This window comes from Amblyomma mixtum, chromosome 3 (assembly GCF_055824585.1).
Source record: "Amblyomma mixtum isolate Tamu chromosome 3, ASM5582458v1, whole genome shotgun sequence".
In the NCBI taxonomy this organism is placed as follows: Eukaryota; Metazoa; Arthropoda; class Arachnida; order Ixodida; family Ixodidae; genus Amblyomma; species Amblyomma mixtum.
The window spans coordinates 123,390,740-123,401,344 of record NC_143014.1 but is presented as its reverse complement, the minus strand read 5'-3'; positions in this window follow the sequence as shown (position 1 = coordinate 123,401,344).

The following is a 10,605-nucleotide window of genomic DNA, read 5'->3' as shown; positions in this document are numbered from 1 at the left end:
CATGGACGTTTGCCCAAATCCCGCCAACCGCATATGCAGGGGATGCGGAGACCGCGACCCCGACAAGGGACACCAGTGCTCGCCCAAGTGTAACCTGTGCGGCGGCGCTCACATGACGGCCGACAAGGCCTGCAAGGCAAGGTACAAGACTCCGTACGTGATTCGCAGGCGACGATGGGAACGCCAAAACGCAAATGCCCAACTGACACAGCAAGACTTCCCGCCCATCCAGCCGCGAGATCAACGTCGAGTTCGCGTGACGGATCCCGCTCCCGCAGCCGGCAAAGGGACAGCCACGATCAGAAAACATCGAGATCCAGGACACCAACTCCCGGAGACAAGGTGAGCTGGGCGGATACTGTCCGGGGCACCGCGCGGGAGGGGGTCGTAACAGCGCCTGTAGTCCCAGGGCAAAATAAGCAAAATCACAAAGCCGATAATGGCATTTTAGAGGCGCTCAGGAAAGAGAACGCAGAAATACGAAAAGAGAACGCGGTAATGCGCGAATTAGTGCAAAAGCTCATGTTGGAGATGCAAGAACTCAGACGCGAGCACGCCGTGGTGGAACAAAACAAACAAATCGCACAACAGCAGGTGCCAACGAGCGTTCCGGACGCGAACGCGCCCGCCCCGAAGAAACGCGCGCTACAACAACAGCACGAGGGTGGTTTCGAGACCCAGGTTCCAGCCGAAATTACAGACATCAAGACAATGCTATGCACCATGCAAAGTACCATTGAGACCCTTCACGCAACAGTCCTCGGGCTAGCAAACAGGACCACTAACCTCGAAGGAAACATGCAGATAATAATGAATCACTCCGTATTCACGCAACACGGACACGTGCCGGCTAGCTGTGATGCGGGACCGAGCCACCATCAAGGGCAGGCGGACAACTCGCTTCAGCATCAACATGGCCAATGATAAAGGGATAGTAATATGGCAGTGGAACTGCCGTGGCTTCGCCGGCAAAAAGGCGGTTCTACAGCAACACATCCGGCACGCAACACGTAAACCGGACGTAATATTACTACAAGAAACACTCACCAATGTGGCTACTTTGACTGGCTACAAAACGCATGACAGCAAAATCAAGGGGAGGGGTGTATGCACGCTCGTTAGGAAGCGTCTCACATTCGTTGAACACGAACTAAGTGGCGTCCAGATGGAACACGCTTTCATCGAACTGATACCCACCAAGCAGAGGAAACAAAGTATATTCATATTGAACGTTTACAGCAGCCCGTCAAAACACCGCCAACGCTTCCGTGCGCTGTTTCAGAAGACGCTGAAGATTGCCGGGTCCCGGACGTTGATTGCAGGGGGCGATTTCAACGCGGCAGACACAGCATGGGGTTACGGATACAGCACGACCAAGGGAAGACAACTCGGACAAGATGCGCATGAACTCGACTTCATGTTACTTACGGACCCGGCGCACCCGACAAGAATCGGTAACTCTACTACCAGAGACACGACCCCGGACCTTACGTTCGCCCGAAATACCGGGACGACGACCACCACGTGGAAAAACACGTCGACCGACCTTGGGAGCGACCACATGATCGTCGAAATATACGTCCAGACGCCAGACAAGGCGCAGGACAAGCGAAAGTTCCAATGGATCGACTGGGAAGACTTCAGAAAGAAAAGAGACCAAAAAGAATCTGCAGGCGATACAATCACGGACATCGAAGCCTGGACCCGCTCGCTGGTTGCAGACGCCAAAGCGTCAACCAAGACCGTCGAAACTGAGGTTGAAACTGACAAGATGGACAGCCGCCTGGCGCATCTCATCGAGGCGAAGAATTCGATCCTGGCCAGGTGGAAGGGCCAGAGACTCAATCGGAGACTTAGAAAGAAAATAGCTGAGATCAACCGCAACATCGAGGAGCACTGCCGAACGCTCAACCGCCAGCAATGGGACGAGTTATGCAATGCAGTCGATGGACAACTGCACAACGGGAAATCGTGGAACCTGCTCAGGTATCTGTTGGACGAAACGAAGACCAAATCCCACCAGAGTGACTGCCTCGCACGTCTATTACACAGGGAGCTCGAGAAGTACGGTGAAGATGCAGTGACCGTCCAGTTACTAGCCAAGTACTTGCCGCACACGTCGACTGCACAACACGGCCCTTATGATGGGGATCCGAATGTAGAATTGGATAAGGACTTTAGTGCAGAAGAGATCAGGACGGCGCTGCACAACCTACACAGCAGATCGGCGCCAGGCCCTGACGGTGTGTCGAATCGCGCCCTGAAGAATCTTGACGACAAATCCGTGGAACAGTTAACGGCATTTATCAATGACTGCTGGCAGCGCGGCACCCTCCCGCAACAATGGAAAACTGCGAAAATGATACTAATCCCGAAACCCGGAAAAGCACCGAGCCTCGAAAACCTTCGCCCCATATCGCTGACGTCCTGCGTCGGCAAGACCATGGAGCACGCATTGCTTAACCGCTGGCAAGCCCACTTAGAGCACAAAGGGGCATACCCACCATCCATCATAGGATTCCGCCCACAATTGTCCACGCAGGACGCAATGATACAACTGAAGCACCACGTTCTTGATGGCAAGACGAGAGGCACCAAAGCAATTCTCGGCCTCGACCTTGAAAGCGCGTTCGATAGAATCGCGCACTCGGCGATCTTACACCAGATATCGCGGCATAACCTAGGTGTACGCACGTACAACTACGTTAAAGATTTCTTGACAGACAGGCGAGCTGTTTTAGTGGCAGGGGACCTCCAGCTAGAAGAGCAAACGCTGGGGAGCACCGGCACCCCGCAAGGCTCCGTCATCTCGCCCACGCTCTTCAACCTGGTCATGATCGGCCTAGCAGAAAAGCTACAAGAACTGAAAGACGTCCGGCACACAATATACGCCGACGATATAACCCTTTGGGTGCACAAAGGCAGCGACGGTCACATCGAAACGGCACTGCAACTAGCAATCGAGACAATAGAGGAATACCTAGAGGGTACGGGTTTACGATGTTCGCCGAAAAAGTCGGAACTCCTACTCTACCGCCCCACGCAGAGGGGCAGACCACCCGGGAGTGGTCGCAATGCGGCAACGACAAAGCGCGAGTACGAAGAGATCAGACTACGTACGAGAGACAGAGCAACCATCCCGATAGTACACACGATTAGGGTCCTCGGCATGATAATCGAGGCCAACGGCGTCAACGGCGAAACGATCACTAAATTAAAGCACAAGACAGCTAACGCCATGCGAATCCTCAAGAGGGTCACTAGCAGAAGAAACGGAATGAGGGAGGAGAGTCTCACACGACTCATACACTCTTTCGTCATTAGCCATATTGCGTACGTTGCGGCATTCCACAACTGGTACAAGGGAGAAGAAGCCAAGATCAATGTCCTCATTCGCAGGGTGTACAAGATAGCACTGGGTCTACCCGAGTCCACCAGCACGCATCGCTTGCTCCAGCTCGGACTTCACAACACGCTTAGCGAAATCGCCGAGGCGCAGCGCACTTCACAACTGGAAAGATTAACGGGAACGACAGCAGGCCGCCAGATCATGGAAAGTCTCGGCATCCGTTACCACGTACAAGGCCAGAAAGTCGCCATTCCAAACGCGATCAGACAAACGCTAAGAGTCGACCCGATTCCACGAAACGTCCACCCGGAACACAACCGGGGAAGAAGAGTGGCCAGGGCCAGAGCTCTCCTGCACAGCCACGGAGACGATACGGGGACAAGGTTCGTTGACGCCGCGGAATACGCAGAACGCTCGCGATTCGCGGTTGCGGTCGTCGATTCGTGCGGCAAAACGCACATAACGTCAAGTGTAGCGTGCGAACGCGCAGAAGAGGCGGAGGAAGCGGCGGTGGCACTCGCCCTCACGGATCCGACGTGCACCGTGGTTTTCTGCGACTCGCGTCAGACGGTTAGAAACTTCGCCAAAGGATGGATCTCACAGAGAGCGGCCCGAGTCCTGAGGAACCGACAAGTCCAGCAGGAGGTAGAATTCCAAACCAGAATTCAATGGTTCCCGGCGCACATGGGAAAAGTATCGAGGACGTATCGCAACCGCAACGAGACGGCACACGCCAAGGCGCGCGAGCTCGCGAACCGCGCCGGCGACCGTCGTCCGTGGAATAGCACCAAAGACTGCTTGACCAGCTACAACGAAATTACCAAGGCCCTCTGCCTGGCCCGCCGAACCTTCCCTCCGCCCAGCGACAAGCTGGACAGGGCGCACGCGGTGACCCTCAGACAACTGCAGACGCTCATGTACCCCAACCCGGAACTATACCACAGGCTTTACCCCGGTACATACCCGACAAATATATGCAAGGTCTGCAACGCCAATGTATCCACTTTAACTCACATGCTCTGGGACTGCAACAAAAACCTTCACGGTGCTAATTCCGGAACCCTCCCGCCGCGGTTGGCCGCTGCCTTGCGCAGCCCCAGCCTCGGGGACCAACTCTGGGCCGTCCAGCAGGCCCGCGAGGCGACGGCGAGGCAGCGCCCCGACATCCCCACGTGGGAGACCTAAGGCCCCGTCGGCGAAAGCTCTGCAGGACTATGAATAAAGTTGTTACCAACCAACCAACCCGTACCACCGCTGTAGAACTTTCCACTCCTGGAATTCCAGTCGGCTTCGTTCGCCGATAGCCGAGCCCCGAGAGAATTCCTGACGAGACACATTCCATTGGTCTGCGACACTGTGCTTTGACTGTGGGACTGTGTTCTTAACTGGGTTGTGGATTTGGTTTTGTCTTGTTTGTTTTTATTATGTTTTTGCTTCTCTGATTTTCGTCGTGGCCGGCAGTTTGTGTTTTGTCTTGGCTTACTGTTACCATGACTATACTGTGACTTCGATTTTCTCATTTTCTTTAGTTATTTCGCGGACTGCATGCTGTGCTTTGGCTGTCTGCCTGTGACTGTGACATTGGCTGTGATGTGCCTTTTGTTTCCTCTTCTTTTGATTTTCTATTTTTTAACTGCTCTGATGTTGTCTTTAAATCGTTTTTTTTTCGTTGCAGCATTTACTTCTTTTTCATTTATTTTGAATTGACGTTAAGCCTGGCAAAGCTTTGCTGGTCCGGGCACCCTCTCTCTTTTTTATGTTTTCTTTTTTTACCTTTTGTGAGAGGAGCAGTAAAAGGGAAAATGGGGTCCCACAAAGGGAACATGTTGCCGGAGATAGCGGCCCTCCGGAGGCGGGCAACGCATTGTCACACAGCATTCACAGCTTGGTGATGGGGTCAAGGCAGCGCGTCGTCGTCGGAGAGAAAGCTGTAGCTATTTCGCATAGACTCTACACCCTAGCGCGCGACGGGCAGCCGAAGTCCGCTCGCTCGCTCCAAAAAACAGCAGCGTCGCTGTGTCACGATATCGTGGGCGGCTCGAAGTTTGGTTGGCGCCAAGGTTATAATTATTCGGGCCAACCTGCGCACCACTGCACTCTTCGTAAATTTGGAGGGGGAGGAGCGACAAACTTCTCCAACCCGCGTGCAAAAGATGAGGTTCGACTGCTGACCGGTGATAGGGGCCACGCCTGATTAGCCGTTGACCGGAGGCATGAGGCGTACTCAAGTTAATTAACGAACCCCTTTACTTGGGCAAAGAACAACCACAAAATGCACAAAACAAATCGCAACAAAAATAAGCGTCAACTCACCGGCGCGACGCCAACAAGCACAAAATCAGAACACAGACAACTATTAACAAGAAAAGGAAAACGACAGGGCAAGAACTATACAACCACGTTACAACAACAAAGCAATACTGTACAAACGGTTACGACAAGAAAGAGCGATAGGACAAAGAAAAGAGTAAAGCGAGTGGGGAGAAACGGTGGCTTAGCTGCGTAGTGGCAAGGTCCGGTCGTAGGGAGCGTCGGGCTGCGGAGGCGCGCGGGGCTGATGGGGGGTTGCGGATACGGGCGAACTTGGGCCACGCATCTTCCACGCGTCTTCGGGGCCGCCGTCGCCGCGCTCTACACGTCAGACACCTGCCTTAGCTCGCTTGCCGACCACTTCCCTGGCTGACCTCATACACGTCCGCACGTACCAAATCTCCAAGCCAACTAACTCGCTCGCGGTTTTCCCGCCACTGCGTTCCCGCGGCTAACCAACAAAAAACAAACAAACAAAAGCAAACGAATCCTCAAGGCCCCGTGCACCAATGATTTACAGATGTTGAGAAGGGGGGAGAAGAAACACGAGGAAACTGAAGGGGACGCGAGGGAAAGCTACGGCCCTAACGAGAAGCGATGCTAACTTGCCAAGGTCGGGAATGGCGCTAGGGCATTCAACTCGCCGCTTCCCGTCCCTAGATCTTGCACGCGCCCGCTTCCCGGCGATAATCCTGGGGCGGGGGCGGAGTAAAGTCACTTTAGGGCGGAGTAGCCTTGACCCTCCAGTGTCGCGAGCGAGCGGTCAACTGGCCCCGCGAGGGATGCAAAACCGTCGCCGCAGCTGGTTTTTCCCTTGCTCCGTCGCCGCCGCTCGACGGAAGCGTAGAGCAGGACCCGGCGGCACCGGCCGCCCGATTTGGGGGGGAACGGTCCAAAAGCAGCCCCCTCCGTCGGCTGCCGGCGTGACGGAGGCGACGGAGCAAGGGAAAAACCGGCTGTGAGAATGTGGCCTCACAATGCGGCGGCGACGGTTTTGCATCCCTCGCGGGGCCATTGACCGCTCGCTCGCGACACTGGAGGGTCAAGGCTACTCCGCCCTAAAGTCTACTCCGCCCTTCGTCGGCGGCGGCGGCGATGCACGGGTGCGCGGGCAGGGAGAAAATAAAAAAAAAGCCTGCTCATTTTTGTACTCTCCGTCGGGAGATGCACGCGTCTTGCGCCCCGAAAAGCGCCCGCCGTCGAGGAACAGAGAGCGGATGACAGTTTTATTTCATATGGCAATATACGAGGTGCTCGAGCCAAAACGGGTCTGCGAATGAGCATTGTGTTTGCACCAGGCGTGGGATATACGATAAATGATTTGTTTTTTGTTTTTTCGGGAGGGTAACGAAGTGGGGGACGAAAAGACTGCTGCCAGGTTTAAAGCGAAGTGAAGGGGATGGCTGATGCAAAGGGGAGCCATCCAGGTTAAGAAAGGAGAAAGGGGCGAGAGAGGTAACTGCGGAGATAACGAAAAGAGCAGAAAAAACAAAATTCCGTTCACCCATTGCTAGCTCTTGAGGCCCCATTGTTTTTATTAGCCGTTTAAATTGTTTTGCTAGCTTAATTCTTGAATGGTTGTATAAAGACCAATCTCTCAAGCCATTGATAACAAAGTTCATTACCACCCTACATATGTTCAATTTCGTGCATATTGGCCTGAATACTGTGACTGCAGCACTCATTTCTGCAGCGGCTTTAAAAGTAGCTTGCTATACTCATATACAAGGGCGTCCGCAGAATTTTTTGCAGGGGGGGGCCCATTGGTTGTTGGCGCCGGAGGGGGGGGGGTATATTCGTAGCGAAAAGGCACTATTTGCGGAGTAAATTTATTTATTTATATATAAATAAAAAATAAGTAAAATACACACATGAAAGAAAATTACAAGCAGCAAATTAAAGCGCGGATTGTAGAGATACATTGGAGTTTATCAACAAAGAAACAATTAAAATTAATAAAAATGCAAAAAGATACTATCAATACTCGAAGTGCTCAGTCTTACTGCATACGGGTTCTCGACTCACCCGAATTGATGACCAGCACACAGCGCAATATGTTCACAAACACGCAACTACAGTCACTCAGTCAGTCTTCCTTGAACAGCAACTGTAGGCGCCTCGGATTTTTCTGGGCGAATTGCGTAGTTACACGGGTGATAAATTCATTTCTGTGCTTCATTACACGCTCTCAGTGCACAGTCATCATATATATTGATTGGAAAAATGGTTGAACGAGTACGTTGAAAACAAAAGATGACTATATATACAACGAAAACTTATTTACAAGATAAATGCACGCTCGCAGCTTCATACACCTCGCTCCATCTTGCTCGCGCATCCGCACAGTCGAGCAACCGCACACACACTGCTCGCCGCTCGTCGTTTTCTCGTCCGCTGTCTTGGTTGTTCTCACCTTCGTTGACAACCCGCCACTAAAAACACCGAAGCACAAACACACTGGGCGTTTACATGAGCCCGACAAAAGTCGGGTTAAGCAGGCTGTCGGGCCGAGAACCGGTTGTAGGGGGTCGAGCAAAGGGACCGTCGAGTCGAGCTGGGCCAGCCCGACTGCAGGGGGTGGGTTGGCTCTGCCCTACCCGGCTGGAAGGAGCATGTATACGCTGCCGCATCGGCTTAGCGCCTCCTCTCCTGCCTCCTCTCCGGTCTGGCTGGCGCTGTGCAGGAACTCGGAGCACTCGGCGCGCGCGCTCTTTCTTAACGGCCTGTGCATGAGGGGCAGTTGCTATCTACCGCCGCAACTCTCCGGGGGCTGGTTCGGTTACTTTGCACATATTGCTGAACGGCTGCTCCGAGTACTGAAGAAGAACTTGACGACCATATCTTATGCAGCCACTGCTATCGGCACGCAAAGCAGGGAACTAGTAGATGGGTCTCAAAACATTGAAGTCGGCATGCAATGATGGCGCATAGTATTAGCGAATAGGGCTGTATCATTTGCGTCTAGCAGGAATAAAAGTGAGGCAAGATATTACAGGGCGAAGCCACGGTTAGGAAAACATTTATTTTCATCTTCAGGGCTGGCACAGTCTCTGTCGATACTTGGAAATGCATGAATAAAATAATAGCACTTGCCGTTTGAAAACATTCGAAGTATCTGTGCCATCTGTTCTCACTGCGTGAAACACACCAGATCAGAAAGATCCTTTGCTCTTTGGAACTCCGATATCGTTTCACATACTTAGAAGGACTGAAAACAATAACAGGCGCTGCTTGTAATGACCTATACAACATTGTTGTGCGGCTCGCAGTTCAAGGGATGTCAGTTACAGCCTTAAATGCTTTCGCGTTGGCTTGTGGATGAAACCAGAAGGCTTGTCATTTTGGTTTGTCAATTTCTTTGTGTAGTTGACGAGAAGAATTCGGAGAAACTTCTCAGAAATGAGGTGTGTTAAGCATTTGGTGTGGCTTCTGTCAACCCATTCCGGGCAGCATAGGACGGGTGAATCTTCTTGATGTGGTTCAATGATTAGTTACAAGACTTCGAGAATTTCGATCGTGGGAGATACTTGACCGCCTTTTCAAAAAAAAAACGCCGGAATCACTAGAAACCCCGGCTTTGGATAGTGCTTTTCACCATGATTTGTTTTCTCGGCGCCTGCTCAGGCCGTAAGAAGAGAGCGAGAAAGCGCGCGCGTCGAGACCGGCCGTGCTGGGAGATTTTTTTTTCTGGCAGCGGAGACACCCATTAGAAATCAAAGCGAGCCGCTGCCGGCCTCGAAGACAGCGCGCACGTGAACGGGCGAACCAACCGGCCGGAAAGAGCAGCAGCGGGAAAGGGAACTTTTGTCTGGGCGTCTTTCCTCCTCTAGCATGCGTGTAGTTTGCGTGCTCGACGCTAGGGGTAGCGATGGTCTCTGCCCGACAGAAAACCGGTTCATGTAAACGCGGTAGGGTCGGGCTGGTCAGCCCGACATCTGGCGCACCCCGACCCGACCCGCAACGTCGGGCTCCATGTATACGAGGCTACAGAGGCGCGCACACGTGCAAGGGCTTACTTGCCACAATATCCACGAATGCGCACTTTTGGGGTGTAAGGAACGCCGCGCGACTTCCGAGGGGAAGGGACACCCGCAACTAATTCGGCCGGAAAATTTGTTTTTGTGCTTTTATGGGGTTCAGAGCCCCAAAACGACTCAGGCTATGAGGGACGGAGTAGTACAGAGTTTCGGATAATGTCGACCACCTGGGTCTCTTTACCATGCACTGACACGCACAGTACATGGGCGCTGTTGTGATTTGAGGCCCAGCCAGAGGTGACAGGCGAGCCAGGCAGGCGCCATCGGGCTGCGTTGACCAAAGGCGCTGGTTTTCGGAGAAGACGCAAGGAACGCTGGTGTGGGGGCGCCTCTGGAGACTGCAGCTGCATTCGATTCAGCCGTGGTTCTCTGCACCGCCGGAACCGGTTCACGGTGCGCTGCACCAAAGCGCTCGATTCACAGCGCCCCCTGCACCACCGTCCGCGATTGATTTTGGCGCAGTCGTGGTGCCGCTTCGGTGCAAAGAACCGCGGCACCGTCAGAGACGGAGGTGCAGGATAGTGGTGCATGTGTTTGACGGCGTGAGCAGACGACGCGCGCAGCCGACGTTTTGTTTGTTAACATCAATGGCCAACTAAACGATGTTTACCCGTTTCTCGCGACAGCCTGAACACCCTCTTGAATTCGAAGCTGAAATACCTAGCTACTACGCTTTCGTAGTAGTTGGGGATTCTGCTGCGGTCTGTCCGCACTGTGTTGCTGCAAAAGAAAGCACCACGTCGGCTTCCTCATCTTCGCTGTCTGACGGCTCAGAAAATTCCATAAAAGTGGATTCGGCGATGTCGTAGTCCATGACTCCACGAGGCACGAAAAACAGACGCGACGCACCGCAACACAGCACACCACGACGGACGAGAACCAGATAGCAGACGACAAGGCCTGTGCGTG